At 35.3% G+C, this 19,920-nt stretch overlaps 1 pseudogene; it reads left to right on the top strand.

Annotated features, from left to right (window-relative positions):
• Positions 1-4,347: 4,347 nt before the first annotated feature.
• On the top strand, positions 4,348-5,034 carry LOC114053985 (annotated as a pseudogene).
• Positions 5,035-19,920: the final 14,886 nt, after the last annotated feature.

Raw genomic sequence — 19,920 nt, 5'->3', positions numbered from 1 at the left:
ACAGAAGTTGCACTTGGGACCAAGGCAAAGTCAGGACTTTTCTTATTGCTTTTATAAACTAACTGGAGCAGAGAATAAAACGAGGCCAAAAAAGCAAATGACTGAAAAGCAATACCAATAGCAGACTTATATTACCTAGGGCCACACAAAGTCGATGGATGATACGGCTGAAGAAGCTGATTAGCTGGTCCCTTCATTTCTTCTCTCCTCTTGACTGTTCACTGTCATCAGTACTATTGGATCATTAATGCACGTTTATAACCTTCCAAGTAACAGCACTTAACCCCTGCTTCTCGTTTTGGCTTTGGTCCACTGCTTTGCCCACACTGTGACACTAATCAGAAAGAGGACTGCTGCATCATCATTGAAACTGAAGGTGATGTGAAGTATGGAGTCTATGAGAACACTAATATGTGGTTTGCTAGATTACTGAAAATGGATACAAATGGGTAAGTGGATAAAAGAATGTTTAAGGATATTCATGGATCACAGGCTTTAGAGGTACAAAAGACCTTAGAGATGAATCAGTCTAAACCTATCATCTCATAGATGAAGAACATGAGGCTCAAAGAAGGGAATTAAGTGGTTTTACAACCTGTAGGGAAGAGAAATTGAATTTGAACACTGGTCTTTTGGCTATATTGGGTAACTATCCTAAGTCCTTCCACTTATCTTTATACAGCAGAGTCTGAAGGTATCTCATCAATTTTATTTCTCTCTTCAATATTTCCTTCAGCCTATCAATGCCTTTTGAAAGATGGGGTGACCTGAAGTGAACACAATACTCTGGGTATGACATGACTAGGGAAGAGTACAGTTGAACTATTACCTTACATGTTCTCAATACCATATCTCTATCAATACAGCCTAAGCTCTCTTTTTTTTTGGGAGGTGGGGCATTATGCTTCACTCATATTGACCTCTCAGTTCAATAAAATCCTCCAGATTGTTTCCATACAAATTGTTTTCTAACTGTATCTTTCTCATTCCCATACTTGTAAAGCTCCAATTATAGAACTCATATTTATCAATGTTAAATTTCTTCTTGTTTGTATCATTTTTAAAAATATCTTTCATTCTATTGAAATTAATATTGTGGCACTTCTTAAACTGTGGGTCATGACCCCATGTGGGTTATGACCTGCAGTTTAATAACCACCTAAGGGGTCAGAGTGGATAAAGTTTAAGAAGCCATGAATAGAACCCAAGTCCAATATATTAACTATCCCTCCTATCATTGGGAAATCTGCAAATTTGACTAACAATATGCCACATATACCTATATCTATGTCAATGATCACTATGCCAAAGAGTATAGGGTAAGGAGAGACAGCTGGTATAGTCCATTATAAATCTTCCAAACTGATTTTAACCCATGATCACTATTTGGATTCACCCATTCAAACATTTCTGAATCCACTTGAAAATACCGTCATCTAAATCCATTTTTCCTCTATCTTATTCACAAAGATAACCTAAGAGATTCTGTTAGATTATCGTAGTCCCACCTTAACGCCTAAATAGTTGTGTGACATTCATGCATTCATTCATAAAACAAAGATTCCATAGTAACAGTCACTATTCTGACTTGAGAAAGGCAGCAAAATGCACTTTGAAACTATTAATCATATTTCTGATTCATATTTGAGAGTTAAGCCGGGTAAAGTCAAATATTGAATTAAGAAGCAGAGTAAAATTATTTATTATGAAACTCAAAGCTTCTGGGAATCTCTTAAATTTCTGGCCCTATACAAGAATGACAAGTACACAGGGAAACTTGGTAAGTTGTCTATTTATTTATTTATTATTAATCTAAATGAAATCTACTCTGCCTTGTTCTAGCACTATATTTACAGCATCTGCTCAATAACCCTACCCTTATCTCTCTAGACCATGTCACTGTGCTCAATAAAATTCCCATTTGCTACACAGGCAATGCTCAGGGAAAGCCATTCTCTAATCCTGCTGCTGAACAGCATTATTTGCTGCATTGCATTTAAATCACATAATTCTTGTCCTCAGAAGAAGTTGTCATGGTGGATAAAAATCTCATTGTTGAGACAGGACAAACCTGGGATGTTACACAAAGTGCAAACACATCTCTTTTGATATAATTCTATTCCAATAGCACATAATACTAGCTTTTTACCGAATGTGGGAAAAGCAGGATGAGCATTCCGTGGAACTCTTTTGTCTGAAACAACACACTAGGTTAGTGTTAATCCAGTGGGTTTTGTTGCTTCTGATTATAACTCTTGAAATGGAAAACAGGCTTATTTGCTAATTTACAAATCACAAAGGGACATTTTCTACCACCTACAATCAGGCAAAAGCTCTGTCTGATGACATAGGAAAGAGGATGAGAAAATACTACACTCAAAACTCAATAGTCGTAAACATCCTCTGACTAGGAAAATAAGAAAACTATTTTTCCTTAAAAAAAAAGTAAGGATTCAAAATCTACTTATTACTTGTAAATGGTTGAAAGGCAGATTTATTTATATATTTTCCCTTTTTTCTCCTTGGTTAAATTGGTGATGTCAAAAGTGTTGGTATTACTTATGACTTGTTCCCTTTGAATTGAGCTCAGATAATTTGCTTTGCATTAAATCCTATTTTTTCAACTTCATCATCTCATTTCCAAATGGAATCTATTCTGTTTTTAATAACTTTATGAATATGATCTCTAATATTTTGATGATATGCCCCATTTGTTGGGAGTTGCTAAAGTGTCCTTCATCCTGGATTCCTTGCGGGCACTGAGTTGATGATAGAATTTATTGAAATCTATTTGTTACAGATCCTGCCTCCCCCCCCCATTCAAATTCTACTCTAATAAATCATTATGGCATAAAGATGGCCTTGGGCCCTTGGAGGTGCTGCAAGTAGAGGACAAGCACTGGCAGCTTCTCCCAGGCTGGAAAGACATCAAACCTGGGTCATGCAGTGACTCTCATTTGAGGACAAAACTAATTCATTCTGATTCAATTGGGAAAAAAAGAATGAAAAAAAAAATGGTAGAGTACCTGAGATTTACTCTAGATGTGAGATTTATTCCTTAGTCAAGTGTCTGTGCACAGTAAGACCATCATCATAACTAAAAGCAGAAATAGATTAAAAAAAAAGAATGAGGAAAAGATATGATGTATTTAAATCATTTAAATAAGTTACTAGAAATCAACAATGTGAAATAGAATAGAAATAATTTAAACATCTAATATAAAAATTTCATCATAAGATTTAACCAATGCAAATTAGTAGTCACAAAAAGACTAAAAGACTCTTAGTCTGCAAGCATTTCACTTACTTGCCAAATCTTAAAAGATGTGGGCCAAAGGCGACACTGGTTCATAATATAAACTCATATGTAAAACCTTATGAAAAAGGATGATGGTCTACTATGGATGATGTAATTTCATAAAACACAGAGAAGGAATAGAGAGTTAAACCATTTCAAAAAAATATTGGCAAGATATCAAATCAAGCAAAGTAACTTCCAGGATATTTGAGAATGAAAATGAAAGCAGGACCTTAAACAAAGAAGAAAAATATTTTCAAAAAATATTTTAATAAATGGTTTTCTACATCAATAATGGAGAAGCCAGAACCACTAAACTTGGACCCTTACATCACAGTTAGAAATAACACTAAAGTAAACAAATATGGAGGAATATGGGGAAAATAAGCTAGATTAGATGATATGCATATAGAAAAGATACATGCTGGGAGATATACATTCGTGAGGGCACTAAGGTTCCATTTTATGAGGTATCTGACGAAGGAAAGATATTAAATCTTAAAAACAAAACACTCTGGAATTTATTGGTTATTTTTTTAACTACAAACTTTTATGGTCAATCAACCAACATGCATTTATTCTTAGGGCCAGATGATGTACTAAATTATGGGGTTATAAGGAAGTAAAAAACATCCTTCCCTCAAGGAGCTCATACTGTAAAAGGGTACTCAGATAAAAAAATAACTAGGTATATACAAGATACATTTAGAGGAAATGGAAAGTAATCTCAGAGGTGAAGGCACTAATGTATTTAGAGGCCAAGAAAGATCTCCTGCAGAAGATAAGATTGAGCTATGTCTTGAAAGATGCTAGGAAAACCAAGAAGCACAGGTGAGGGGACACATATTTCAGGCATGGAGGACAGTTAATACAAAGGCCTGTGGACATTATATGAAATATTTTATTCAATAAACCCTAAATAAGCTGATGTAGATGGATTTTATAGTGAGTTGATGACAGTAAAGTATAAGACTGGAAATATAGGAGAAAGTCGGGTTATGAAGAGGTTTAATGCCAAATAGGAGTATATATTTCATCTTGGAGGTGATATGGAGACCCTGCAATATGGAGATGACACAGTCAAAACTGTGCTGAAGAAAGATTACCTTAGGTTCATATTAGTAATTCCAGAATCAGACTCTGCACAATGGGTTGGTTGATCTGTGGTCAGAGGAAGGGCACAGGCTCTGCTCTCCCTTCTGCACCTATGTTAAAGCATAGGGAGGCAACTCACCTAGCTTCATGCTGTTGACTTCACCAGAAGGCATGGCCACATCAAGGGTATTTTGAAAACCATAACCTGTGATCAAGGCTAAGAGATGCCTCTTGTGAAAGTAGTTTCCCAATATCCTTACTGGTTTAAGAAAAGGAAGTAAATGTTCACTGATGCTAAAAGCCTTTCTATTGGCCAGTTTGTGTATTGTGATAATAAACCTCAGCACAACATTGGCAATATCCCCTGAGGTGGCATTATGCCCAAAGGTACCATTCTGTGCTATCTAAAACAAAAGTGTGGTGACCTATGCAAGCTTGCCCAAGCTTCCAGAAATTATGCCACAGTGATCTCCCACAATCCTGAAACCAAGAAAACACTAGTGAAGCTACTTTCAGGCTTTAAGAAACTGATTGCCTCAGAAAATAGAGTGGTAATTGTTATTTATGGAGAAGATCATATTGATAAACTCATCCTTAAAGAAGGTCATATCTACTGCAAATATGAGGCCCAGTGGATCTGATTGCCCACATGTCTGAGGTGTGACCATGAACCTGTGGAGCAACCCTTTAGGGGAAGTAATCAGCAGCATTTTGGAAAACCATTCATCATTTGAAGACACATCTCAGATGGATTCAAGGTCAGCCTCATCATTGCCAAGTACAACAGCCAGCTCTGAACTACCAAGACAGTACAGAAGAAGGCTTAATAACACCCGAAATCCTGACAAGAAAGATTAGTTGGAAGAAAAAAAAACTCTTGGCAGCCTCGTGGTGAATAGATTAGAATGGGGAAAAACTTGTTAGGGATGCCAGTTTGAAAGCTACTATAATAGTTCAGGTAAAGGCAGGAGACCCCGAACTATGCATGACTTGTTATTACATTATATTTCAGTTCTTCTTTCATTGTTTCAACTGTCCAAACCACCTTCTCTCCTAGTTTTCCACAGTCTCCCAACCCCCACACTCTTAGTTTTCAAACAAACTCATACATTCGTGAATCCAAGGTGTACTTACAAAGAATTTAAATGTTATAGTCTTTCATTCATTTTGTACAGAAATAGATTGTGGAGGACATTACCTACCAGGTCACAGCCCAATCCCAGTCATTGTTAGCACTCTATTGTCCCCAGAGTTATAACTAGGAATTTTTTAACCTGGGACAAACATTATTGGAGCCATATCCAGAAGACAGTCTAACTGCAGATACAGTAGAACTATGGTGGTTCTAGTCATTCAGTGATACTAACTCTCATCTCCATATGATTAGAGGGAAGGTGGATCCCAGGAGAGAAATATCACATCAACAGGAGCCTGACTATGACTGGTTGGGAAAACAAGGGCCAAGGCTGGCGAAAGACTGTGAAACAAGGTATAAGGGTGTTGTGTGCTATGAATGGGGAGGGATGAATGTCAGTATCAGTAAACACTCCTGGGGAGGTGGGTCTTTCAAATCTTGGTTCTCTACACCAAAGCCCCATTCACACACACACTTCAAAGTCTGAGGCTCTGACTGTCCCTTTCAGAATACCTCCCCAAAACTTGGCAACAGTTTCATCACTCAACTGTAGTTGCACTCGTTCTCAATCCTCCATCAGTTCTCATTTTAAGTCTTTACTTAAGATGTACTGGCATGGTCCAGAGATTCTGTACTTTACCTACACTGAATCAAACACTAATTTCACATGAAACCCTTAGCCCCCAATACACAGAGAGACCCTGAAAGCACACTCTCATCACAACCTCTGACTCTCGTTTTAAGTTACTGTACCCACAGCTCCACAGCCACTCTCCTCAAACCATTAATTCACAAACACCAATTGTAGAGTATCTTCCTAGTACTGTCAAATATCTCTGAGAGACTCTTCTTTCACTGTCATTTGAAGTCATGCTAGACACAGCAGGAGATGTGAAGGAGGATTCTCTTCCCTCTCAATTTTCCTCTCAGTGTCCTGAAATTTGAAGAATCTGTGATTTCAATATTGTGGATACTTTATCTCTCAGTGCGGATTTCAAACCCTCTGTACCTTGTTAGGTATAATAAAGCATTATTAAACATCATTACCCTATCTTATTAGGTAGTCTTTGTAATTCTTCTCAAGCAGGAAAACAAAACAAAACAAAACACAAAACCACCAATTATTACTAAGTTTTTGGTTGATTCTATGAACTTAACAAGTCTAGTCTTCAGGCAACTATTATGCAGATCATTGCTCCTCATACTCAAAGCTTTTCCAGCTTTGTAGGGCTGATCAGAGTGGCTACTATCCCATCTTAGTCCCGGTGAACTCAAAGTCAGTCTAGAATATGAAAAAGGAAATCACAAATTTATAAGGCTGAAAATCAAGATCTGGAAGGTTATAAGAGTCCTTTCATTTTACTAAAGAAATTTAGGTCCCAGGAAGATCTTACCACAAGCTAGATATCACAATCTTAATGAAATCTAATTCATCATTACGCAGATTAAATTAATAAACTTTTTATCTCTCATAGTAAAATCTTAATCTGTCATGTTCAGTTCTGACCTTACTGACGACTTTGTTGAAAGTTAAATTTCAAAAAAAAAATCTATTCTTAACCCCTCCTATGACTCTGAAATATTTTATTTTGTTGTTTGAACAAAAAAAGAACAGAAAAAAAGAACAAACAAACAAAAAAAAATAACTGGCAGTAGGCCCAAGAGGCTAAATTGAGAACTTGTTTTAATCATATACCTTGTATTTACTTTTTCTTCCTGATTTGCCAACAAATCTCATTGCTAAGAATTCAGTTAGAGATTTCAATTTATTGAAATAGATGAAGGTCTCCAACAAGATGAGCACCTTGACCTGAGTGAATCATGAGAAAACTTCACAAATCTATTGCTGGTCTCTGGCCTTATTAATGTACCAAATGATAGACAGGACCCTTTTAAGGAGTTGCACTGAAAATTCTCAGAATTGCCTCTAATGATTTCCTTTAGCAAGCAAACTACAATTTTTTTTGGGAGGGGGTTGTCTCTGGTGAAGGCTTGAACATTAAAAATGGCCGGCTTACTTTCTCATTTCTCAAATGTTATCATCACAATCATTATCATCATCATCATCTAGTCAGAGACTCAGAATAGGAAATTATCTCAGAAATCATCTAATCCAATACTTATATGAAATGAAAACCAATGTACAAAATTTGTAAGAACTGATTGTTCAGAAACTGCTTCAAATATAACTCTAAAATCTCTAATTATTTTTAATTTTTAATATACCTAATTATTGTAATTAGAATTATAATCTGATTGATTATAATCTAATTCCCTCCCTTCATCTTATACCTACTTATTAATTCATCTATAAACAAGCATGTGCAAAATGTTTTCTATGTTTTGGGCACTGTACTAAGAACTGGGGATGCAAAGAAAAAGCAAATATAGCCCCAGCCCTCAAGGACCTTACCTTCTATTGAAGAGGAAAACATGAGCATAAATAGGTACATAAATAATACATTCAAATTAAATTGGAGAATAGCCAATATACCAATATGGCTAGAGAGTAAAGTACACAGAGAGAATTAATAAGTAAAAAGACTAAAGATATAGGAAGGAGGCCAAGTTGTAAAGAACATAATTCTGTCACCCCAAAATAAAGGTTACCATTTAATTAATGAGTTACCATTTGAAACAAATCTTATTCCTCATTTAAAAATGGGTTTCCTAAAAACATTCAGAGAAGCAGAGCTCCCCCTTCCCCAATTTCTCCTTTTAGGGATGGAAAGAACTCATAGTGGCAAATCTTCCTTTTAGAGATGACTATGTCTAGAAATGTGTTCCTTTTAAGAGAAGAGATAAATGAAAGCTTAAATAGGCCCCCTAAAATAGATTAAAATTAGTTCGCATTAGGTGTATTTTTGAATTGTTTTTCTTTCTTTTTATGTTATGGGGACTTTATGAATCAGAGAAGACTGAAAGCATAAAATCATTTAATGATGGGGATCTGAAAAGGACAGTCAAATATAGTATATCATGCACTGGATTTAAAGACAGGCAGTTTGGGTTCCATTCCTGGTTCTGATATTTACCCTCTGTCATCTTTGTGGCAACTAAGTGGTTCAGTAGATAGAGTGCCAGTCCTAGAGTCAGAAAGATTTATCTTCATGAGTTCAAATCTGGCCTTAGACACTTTCTAGCTGTGTGACCCTGGGAGAGTTACTTAACCCTGTTTGCTTCAGTTTCAAAAAGAGTTGGAAAAAGAAATGGCAAACTACTCCTGTATCTTTACCAAGAAAACATCAAATAGGGTCAAGAAGAGTCAGACATAACTGAACAACAAAAATCTCTCTAAAGTCATCTTGGACAAGTCTCTTTATCTCTTTGGGACTTAAGTGCCTTACCTACAGAAATGAGAGAAATGGCTCAAATGATATATAGGGTATCCTCTATCTTTAAATTCTATAATCCAATATTCCTTGAGAAGCAAGAAAGATAGTAGAAAATACACTAGATTTGGTATCAGAACAATGAAACTCAACTCCTGGGTCTGTTACTACTTATGTGACCTTAAACAAAAAGCTTTCCTTACTTATTATTTTGACTTAGTATAATTACAAATTAGTTTAGGTTAAGATTATGATATACAGTTTGTGAGAAGATCTTCATGGGACCTTTCATTTTCCTTTCTGTGTTTCAGCTGCACTATTTATAAAATGAGGGGATTTTATGAGTATTTAATTATTAGATTATTCTTAAAGTCCCACATTAAGCTCTGGCTGCATGACAGAATTGATGCAGAAAAAGATTTTCCATGTTAGAACCATCACTTCAGAATTTTTTTTTTTAATTCTCAAGGGTGCAAGAGTTCTTCTTGGACCTTAATTCTTGCTTGAAAGTAGTTAAAATTTCTTTCCAAAGAGTCGTCTTCTTAGAAAAGGATTTAACTTGGCAGACCAAATCAGCCAATTAACTTTAGAACTCAGTGAGTTCTAATTCAGTTTTTAGTAACCAGTGAGATATATATGAACATTTTATACTTTCTGGGTTAATACTTCATACACAAAGAGAAATAGAGTATCAATTTTGTTCTGTTCCAAGGTCAGCCAAACTCTGTAGCCAAATAATTTAAATAAAATATAGCCCAAGCAGGTGGCTTCTTGGAAATGCAGTCAAAAAGTGATAAACATAATTGAATTTTCCTCTACCTCAGGCAGGCCAACTTCTATGAAAGAAAGACCTTAGTGCTACAAGTAAAAAATATGGTTAGGAAAACATAAGTATTAGCTCAGGTAAATTAGAGAAATGAGTAAGGAAACAGAACTGCATCATTATTAACCAGTTTGAATTAAATAACTTGATTTATCTACACAAATACCAATTTTGTTTGTATGAATTTTTGTCATCCTTAAGCAGGAGATAACTGTTTCTACTATCTTAAATATCCCTTATATTATATTATCCCTTAAATAAAGGGATCAGTTGTTTCTTGTCAAACTTTATTGCTTAGCAGTTGCTATGAGACTTTACTATGGAGAATATTTTATTTTCCTTTTTAAGTTACACAAAAGATATGCCTTTTCCCAAGTCCCCTCAGTACAAATGAACAAGCGATTGTTATAACATAACTTCCATCTGTATTTACTGTATATTGGCTTCATTCTACTATATTCATGGAGCCTTTTATATTTTTACAGACTTGTAATCAATACTTAATTCATCTTGCATACCATCAACTAGAAGAGAGAATGAGCACTGGCCAAAACAAAACAAAACAAAATAAAATAAACAAACAAAAAAAAACAATTCATAACTTTGGAATAAGGAGAACAAAAGCAAAATCTAAGTTATCTCCTGATAAGTTTTTCTCTTCATTCAATATTTCCACTTTCAGATAAAAATAGTTATGAGACATAACTAACTCTTCTCTCTAACCGTCATCTCTTCTTTCTCGAATTTCCTTTAATTTCAATCTCTGCTCATGTATTGTTCTAGTAGAATGTTAAGTCATGTAAGCTCGTATTGCTTGTATTGGTCTGTGCACTCCCCAGTCCTCAGTACTATTTTTTTTTAACAAGACTTGATATTACATTGGAATAGGGAAGTACTGGTAAAAAAAAATTCTAGTGAGGTAAATAAATCAGAAGATAGAAGACATATACAAAATGGATGGAAGGGATAAGAGAATAGCCACTAAAGAACTTGGAAAGGTCTCCTGGAGTAAGTTGGATGTAATAATAATAATATTTTAACAATAGCTAGCATATACATAGAGCTTACTACACACCAGGCACTGAGCTAAGTACTTTACAAACATTATCTCATTTGATCCTCACAACAACCCTGAGAGATGGTTGATATTATTATCCCTATTTTACAGATGAGGAAACTGAGACAAACAGATTAAATGTGAGTCTTGAAAGAATTCAGGAAAACCAAGAGGCAGAGCAAGTGCATGGGCAAAAACCAGTGCAAAGGCCCAGAAATGGGAGATGTGGGTCATGGTCAAGGAATTGGAAGTTGGCAAAAATTTCTGGAACACAGATTTTATAGAGAAGAGTAAATTGAAAGAAGACTGGAAAGATAAGAAACAGAAGGTTATGAAGTGCATTCACTAGCAAACGAAGGAGTTATATTTCATCTTGGAGTTTATAGAAAGGCACTGGAATACATCCATCAGGTGGGTGACATGGTTGGACCTACATTTGAAAAAAATGACCTTGTAATGCTATCTAACTCCAGAGAAAGAACTGATAAACTCTGAGTGAAGACTGAAGCATATTTTCTCAATTTACTTTTTGAGATTTTTTCCCTTTTTTTCTGCAACACGACTAATGTGAAAATATATTTTGTATGACTTCACATTTACAATTGATGTCATATTGCTTGCCTTTTCAATGGGTGGGGGAAGGAAGAAAGTTTGAAACTGAAACTTAAAAAAATGTTTAAAATAAATAAATAAAAATAATTAAAGGGGGAAAATTACCATGTAAGTGGAGTGGAAAATATGTTGGAAGGGGAGAGATGTATTAGAAGGCTGTTGAGATAGTTCAAGTGAGAGGTAACCTTTGGTTGTAGCTTTATGAGGGAAAAGAGTGAATGTATAAAACAGAGGTTGCAAAGATAAATAATGATAAGATTTAGCATTGGATTGGACTTGTAGGTTAAATGAGACTGAGGATTCCAGCACAATAAACATCTTTGACTTGTGGGCTTGCTTGCTGGAAGGTGGTGGCATCATCTTTCCTTTCCCTTTCCTCCCTCACTCTCTTATCATATTTCATCAGTTAGACTTAGGTTTGAGTCAACATTCTCTTAAAGGTATGTAAATACCTTCCCTCACCTTGATTCACATCTTGATACCAATTGATTTAATTAGGTAAGCTTTCATCAGTAAAAAGAAGGAGTCATATTATCAAGGAGGACAGGAGAATTTTTCATACTGAGGGATTTCAGAGTGAGGCAGCAAGGGATGGTAATAAATAGGAGGTAGGGGTGGTAGAGGGATTCAAAGATATAAGTAGATTTGAAGAATTGGGCTTATTTTGAAATTGTGTGGCATTTCCTATCAACACTGGAAATCATTCCGTGCACTGTGGCAGATGCGCCTGCTGTAGATTGCCTGTGCCTGTGCTTATGAATTTAGAACTAGTTCTCAACTCTACAAATTCTGGTCCAGTGATTCAGCCCAGATTCTCAACTCCAGGTTTTCAGTTCTTCCTGTACAATACTGAATTACATGTATAGAGGTGGCATTTGACTTGAGCATAGTCACACAGCTTGTAACTGTCAAAGGCAAGACTTGAATCCAGATCTCTCCTGATTCCATGTCCAGGGTTTCTTTCCTTTACATATTAGAGATTTCTAGATCTTTGACCTTATTGCTCATCCCTTTAATACTCATTTGAAAAACAGGGAAATGTGGCATGCAATCAGATGAAGAGCCATCAGGTCCAAATCCCTCCAAAACAGCCTTCTAAAAATCTAAGCTTATTGTTTTAGAGAGCTCTCTCCTTCATTTAAAGAGTTTCCTTCTTTTCCTACTCATTTGGACTACTTGTAGGTGTACTTTCATGAGAACCTGGATTTAAGATCACAAATCTACAAGTGGAACAGACCTAGAGGTGATCTCTTCTAGCCTTTTTATTTCAGAGATAAGAAAATCGAGGCCTAGAGAAGATAAGTGATTTGTACAATTTCACACAGGTCAACCAGCAAAGCCATCATAAAAACTTAGGATCCAATACTCATTCCATTGAATGATATTGCCCTTTATCTCCCATTTCATTTTCCCTTCTGATGTCTCAAGCTATGAATTCATGCTTTCCTGTTACCTGTACTTATGAAAAACTTATTTCCTGATGTCTATGGTACATATTTGCCCATGGCCAATGCTCCCTGCAGGGTTGTTATGAACACTAAAATAACATTGTCCCCTTCCTCTTTCTTTTCTGACACTTTATTCCACCATCAAGTTCTCCTTGAGCAAAATTAGGTCCCTAATGGCAGCTTCCCTGTTCACTAATATTATCTTCACAAAGATGAGGTTAAAATAAATTTATCAATGTATTTGAACACTCAATTTTAGTGAAATTAAACTTTCGAGTAGATGGTTAGTTAGCATGAATTCTCATCACTATTTTAGTTTGCCTTAGTGCCAATTCTGTAGTTTGTATTAGAAAGCCAACATTAAGTAACAAACACTAATTTAATGCACACTATAAGCCAGAAGTCAGTGATACAAAGTCAAAAATGAAACTAACACTACCTGTCCTCAACCACCACCCTGGAGAACCTTCAGTCACCTTCTGCTTTGAGCCTTGCTCCTAAATCTTTCCATGGCAAAGCTGGATTAGAAAGTATAGTCTTTTTTAACTTTTGAATAAGATGCATTCTTCCATAGCTGTATCTTAGTCTCAAGTACAATTTCATTAATGTCAAAGATAATTTATGAAGTTGTTTTTACTGTACAAGCAGAGTAAAATAGCTCTAAAAGAAATTCTTATAGATTATCCAGGGCAACTCACTCCCATTGTAAACTTGAGAAAAGATCTGGAGAGATGAATTACTTTCAAGTTCACACAATTGGTAAATGACAGAGATGAAATTGAAAACAAAATCTTTGGAGTCCAAATCCAGTGTTCTTCCATGACACCACATTTCCTCTCAGTTAAAAACTTCTCATTCACCATACTGCTTATACCCATTTAGTCATGCCTCTTTTTTCCTTTGAGTGTTTTATAAGTTATACTTTTTCCATACCCTTCTATTTTAAAAGCCATGTAAAACCTGGAACAGGAACATTTGAATTGATAAAAACAAAAAAAACAAAACAAAACCCGACCCTCTAAAAATTCATCTTTGTAGATGATCACACTTTTTCAATAGTAACTTTTCTCCTCTTTTGTTATTGTTCAGTCATTTCAGTCATGTCTTACTCTTTGTGATCCCATTGGGATTTTCTTGGCAGAGATACCAGAGTGGTTTGCCATTTGCTTCTCTAGCTCATATTACAGATGAGGAAACAGACAAATAGGGTTAAGTGACTTGCCAGAGTTACACAGCTAGTAAATTTCTGAACTTGGGTCTTTATGACTCTAGGCCCAGAATTCTATCCACTGTACCACCTAGCTGCCCCCTTTCTCCTCTTGGTCCATTAGAAATGAAAAGATGCCAAATTTTGGTAATGTAGCTGTCTCTCATCTTTAAACCTGTGATAGACTGTATAGGATGCTATATCCTATGCTACAGGATAAAATAACATACAATGGTGAAAATCGCTTAAGTAAACTAGGCTGGAAGCAAAACCTGCATTTGTTTCATCCAATAAAACTTTTAATGATGGTCAATGACAGAATATTTTGTTTGTGTACTGTATTTTTATGTCAAGAAGGAATATAAATAGTTATATTCAGAATCAGACTAAATCCTTCAAGAAGGCTAGGAAATTTCTAAGGCTCTAGAGGGTTATTTTGCTGGACATGGACTTAGAAAACTATATTTTTAGTAGGGAAATTATAAAGGGATATGAAAGAGAGGAAGTTTTTGACAATCAATTACTGACTACCTTAACAAGTAAATCTGATACATAATGAGTGGTTTCTTCTATTAACAATGGTTTCATCTGATGTTTACTGAATTATAATCATTCCCACATTACTTTACATCTATGTCAAATTCTTCAAAGATATGCAAAATCAGTTCATATTTTTTTCTAGTCATGGCTGAGATCACTGCCTCATAGGGTTGTTAGGAAACTGTTCTGTAAACCTTGAGCTGTATGTCAGAAATGTGTAATCTTTTGTGTGGATGTGTCATGGAGTCTTTTGCTAGTCTTGCAAAGTCCATCATAGATTTAGAATATTGTATTTAAAAGATAAGAGTAAAATATTCAGGATTACAAAAAGAAACTACTTATATTGAAACAAAGACATAATTATTTTTTCCTATCCAAGTTCATGAAACACTTTGAACCTCAGGTTAAGAACTATTCCCCTGTATAAATGTGAACCTCTCCTATATCTTTACCTATATATTTATGTATGTATAGACATATATATGGGGCAGTTAGGTGGTATAGTCAGGAATACTCATCTCACTGAGTTCAAGTCCAGCTTCAGACACTTACTAGCTGAGTGATGCTGGACAAATCACTTAACCCTGGTTGCCTCAGTTCCTCATCTGTAAAATGAGCTGGATAAGGAAATGGCAAACCACTTCAGCATCTTTGCCAAGAAAATCCCAAATGGGGATGTGAAGAGTCAGACATAACTAAAACAACTGGACAACAAAATACATATGTACATATTCAATGTATATAAATGCATACACACATATCTTTTTGATCCAGACCTATGATTTCCTATAACAGATGCAGATTGGCAACTTCTGTATTACTTCTAGTCTCATACAGTTTCCTAGGTGTCTGATAAGCGAGGTGCTTGACCTTGAGTCACACAACTAGTAAATAGTATAAACAAAATTTAAATATATGTGTGTGTGTATGTGTATAATTGTTTATTTTTCCATTTCCTAGATTTCCACCTCTATCCCTCTCCCTCCCAGATAGATATTCCACATAATAATGAATCTTTTCAAAAGAAAAAGAGGAGGAAGATGAGGGAAAAATTCAGCAAAATAAGTCAATATGTTGAAAAAAACTAAAAATATATTTAATGTTCCACAGCCAATGGGGGGCTGTGCTTGTACGTTGTAATTTTACAACATTTGTAGCCACTTGTTTTGTGATTGTTGTTTCTAATTTACAATGCTGAAGTCATGCATATTGGATTCTTGGCTCAGCTTATTTCAGTCTACATCAGTTCATATAAGGCTTTGAATAATTTTTTTATATTCATCATATTTATTGTTTCTTATGCCACAGTAAATGATTCCATTCCATTCATTTACCACCTTTTCTTTAGTCATCCCCAATTAAAGGGTATCAAATGGGCATCAAAATGGTCACAAAAATGTGCTACTATAAATGATTTGGTGTATATGGTGACTTTCTTCCATATCAATAAACTCCTTGGAATATATACCTAAGAGGCAAATTTCTTGGTCTAAAAATGTACATTTTATTATTTTATTTGCATATTTGGAAACAGAGGAAAACTTGAATCCAGGTATGCCTGTCTCTGTAGGCTGGCTGTGTAACAACACATGTAATCCTTCTTAATGAGGATGATTTTCATCAGCAATAGCAGCATTACCACCACTTAAATAGTTTCCTCAACTGTAAAATAGGGATAATAACAGCACCTACCTTATAGGGTTGTTGTGAGGATCAAATGAAATATATATGAAGTACGTAGTACAGTACCAGACATGTATTAGACTCTACATAAATGCTTTTGCTTATTCCTTTCCTTTCCCTTCCAGTTCCTTTTCCCTTTTCTATTTCCCCTTTCCCTTCTCCTCTAAAACACTCTTGGATAACTTTACTTTCTTATACTAGGGCAATAGAATATTCAAAACAACTTACAGTTAGATAGCACTTTAAAGCTTGTAAACTGATTTACATATATCATTTCAGTTTATATGCATAACAACCCCAAGAAGGAGTGAAACTCCATTCCATAGATAAGATAACAGTAGTTGATATTTGAAGATAATGGAAAATATGTGAGATACCTTAAAATTAAAGAATGGCAAATGTCCCAATTAAAAACAACAACAACAACAACAACAATAGCAGCAAAACAGAAGAGAGTGCAAAATATAAGCTAGTGAACTTGACTTTGATTCCTAGGAAAATTCTGGAGCAGATGATTAAAGAGATGGCTGGCAAATGACTTGAAAGTGAAGCATTGATAAAAAAAACCAGCATGACTTGATCAAAAACAGGTTGTCAGAAAAAAAAATTTTTTTTTAAAGTTTTGTCAATAGTATCTATTATCTATGTGACTCAGGGCCAAGCACCTTACTTATCAGCCACCTAGGAAACTGTACGAGACTGAAAGTAAGAGAAGTTGCCAATCTGCATCTGTGATAGGAGATACCCAAAAATGTCTTTTCCCACACTGATGAAATCATAGGTCTGGACCAAAAAGATATGGGTGCATGCATTTATATACATTTAATGTGTATACATGTATTTTGTTGTCCAATTGTTTTAGGTATGTCTGACTCTTCACATCCCCATTTAGGATTTTCTTGGCAAAGATACTGGAGTGGTTTGCAATTTCCTTCTCCAGCTCATTTTACAGATGAGAAACTGAGGCAATCTGGGTTAAGTGACTTGCACAGCATCACACAGCTAGCAAGTGTCTGAAGTTGAATTTGAACTCAGTGAGATGAGTTTTCCTGACTCCAGGCCTAGCACTCTATCTACTGTACCACCTACCTGCCCCAATTATGTCTATACATACTTAAATATATGAATGTAGATACAGACATAGATATAGGAGAGGCTCACATTTGTACAGGGGAACAGTTCTTAACCTGAGGTCCCTTGGAGAGGGAAAAACAATTATATCTTTATTTCAATATAATTAAAATCTTTAAAATTTTTAAAATTTTTAAAATTCTAAATATTTTATTCTAACCTTTTAAATATAATATTCTAAGCCTTTGATGGGCTTCACAATACTAGCAAAAGACGCTATGACACGCACATAAAAGATTATATATTCCTGACATAGATACATATTCACATACCTACATATATATACCTATATATATATATATATATATGATGTTCACATTTATAAAAAGGAGTAGTTCTTAACCTGAGGTCCACAGACTTTCACCCAGTGTTCTGTGAACTTAGGGAAAAAGAGGTATATATTTATTTCAATAAAACCGGTTTCTTTTTTTTTTAATACTAAGTATTTCATCCGAGTAATTTAAATGTAATAGTTTGAGGATTTGATAGGCTTCACAAGACTACCAACAGAGTCCATGACACATGTACAAAAGGTCATGCACTCCTGACATAGATAGAGCGTCAAGATTTATAGCACAATTTCTTAACAACCCTGTGAGATGGTGAAGGACCTAGAGTCTATCACACGAAGAGCTTTTGAAGGAACTGAGCTGGTTGTTAAATATTTTCCATTACAACACTGTTTGAGGGTACCTACTTAAAGAAATTAACTCAGCTTATTCACTGGAAGGTCAAATACTGAAGCTGAAGCTTAAATACTTTGGCCACATAATGAGAAGACAAGACTCATTGGAAAAGACCTTGATGTTGGGAAAAATTGAAGGCAAAAGCAAAAGGGGATGGCAGAGCATGAGATGAATAGAGAGTGTCAAGGGAACAATGAACATAAACTTGGACAGACTTTGAGAGATAGTAGAGGATAAAAGGGTCTGGCATGTTTTGGTTCATGGGGGTCACAAAGAGTTTACATGACTGAATGACAGAACAACAAAAACATTTCTCACCAGTTACATTGACTTAGGACTTTGTTCTTCTTCTCATGCCTTCTTTCTCCAGGAAACTCATCACTGGGAACTTTCATCCTGAAAGACTGAATCTGCCCACTACTCATATCTCATAAGTACCCTCTGCCCCTCTGACTGGACCCTTTGGTTGGAGGAAAGACCTAGGAGCTCCAGAGGCTCTGTTTAAGAAATGGTATTAGTACAGTCTTCTTTCCAGGTTTCTATCAGCTATATTGATCATCATGTTACCCCCTAAACCTGTACTTGGTACTTCCTCTCCCCTACCTCCCAGCTTTTCAGCTCCCTTTTGTATGTTATCTTCCTCTATTACATTGTAAACTCCTTGAGTTTAGGGACTTTCCTTTTTTTTAACTTGAATTTATGGGGCAGTGCTTGGTACATAATACTCACTTATGTTTATTGACTGACTCATCATGTCAACCTAAGTCTCTTCAAGACTAATCATTTCTAGTTCATTCCTTCATTCTTTGTGTGGCATTACTTTAAGGCCCTTAACTACTTTGGTTGTCCATGTCTGGATTCTCCTTTAGTTTATCAATGGCATTTCTCAACTGTCATCTCTAGAACTGAACAAATACTTTAGATGTGGTTCAACAAAGGCAAAGCAGAGCAGGATTATCATTTCTCTTGTCTAGGACAATATGGCTGTAATAATAGCATTTTTGTGGCACAGGGGTTAGAGCACTGGACCTAGAGTTAGGAAGACCTAGGCTTATATACAGCCTCAGATACTTATAAGCTGTGTAACCCATGCTAGTCACTTAAATTCTGTCTGCCTCAGTTTCCTTATTTACAAAAGGGGATATTAATAGTTCCCATTACCTTAAGTTGTTGTGAGGATCAAAGGAAATAACATTTGTAAAGCATTTGTAAAGCCTTAAAGCACTATATAAAGGCTATCATTATCATTATCATTATCTTACTATTATCTAAGATTATATTAGCTTTTTGGCTTCTATATCACACAGCTCAATAATAATATGGGCAGCATGGTACAGTGACTGGAGCATTGGACTTTGAATCAGAAAGAGTTAGGTTCAATTATTGCCTGCAACACTTACTAGCTGTGTGACTATGGATGTGTTACTAGTCTTCAGTTTCTTCATCTATAAAATAGTGATGAAAATGCCTTTCTAAAACACTATAAAGATTAAATGAGGTTCACAAATTACTCTAGGGCTCAAATGAAATAATATATGAAGAGCTCTTTGTGATTTTTAAAGAGCTTGATATAGAAATATGTTCCTATGAAATTTAGTCCTCTTAAAACATCCATGTCCTTGTCAGTCAAATTGCTATCTAGCCAAGCATGCATCTTGTACTTGTTAAAAAATATATTTTTTAACACACTTATAAAACTATATAAGCATTCTTATTTAATTTACTTTTTATTAAATTTGGGCAGGTGTTTTAGCTTAGAGAAATTTTAAAAACATTTTCTGTCATATCTGACTTAGGCTGAAGCCATTGTTTGAGGAGAGAGGAAAGGGGAGAGGGAAGAAAGAAGGAAGGAAGGAAGGAAGGAAGGAAGGAA

Source organism: Vombatus ursinus, unplaced genomic scaffold, assembly GCF_900497805.2.
Source record: "Vombatus ursinus unplaced genomic scaffold, bare-nosed wombat genome assembly UNPS02014812.1, whole genome shotgun sequence".
Classification (NCBI taxonomy): Eukaryota; Metazoa; Chordata; class Mammalia; order Diprotodontia; family Vombatidae; genus Vombatus; species Vombatus ursinus.
This window is presented reverse-complemented; position numbering and strand designations above follow the sequence as displayed.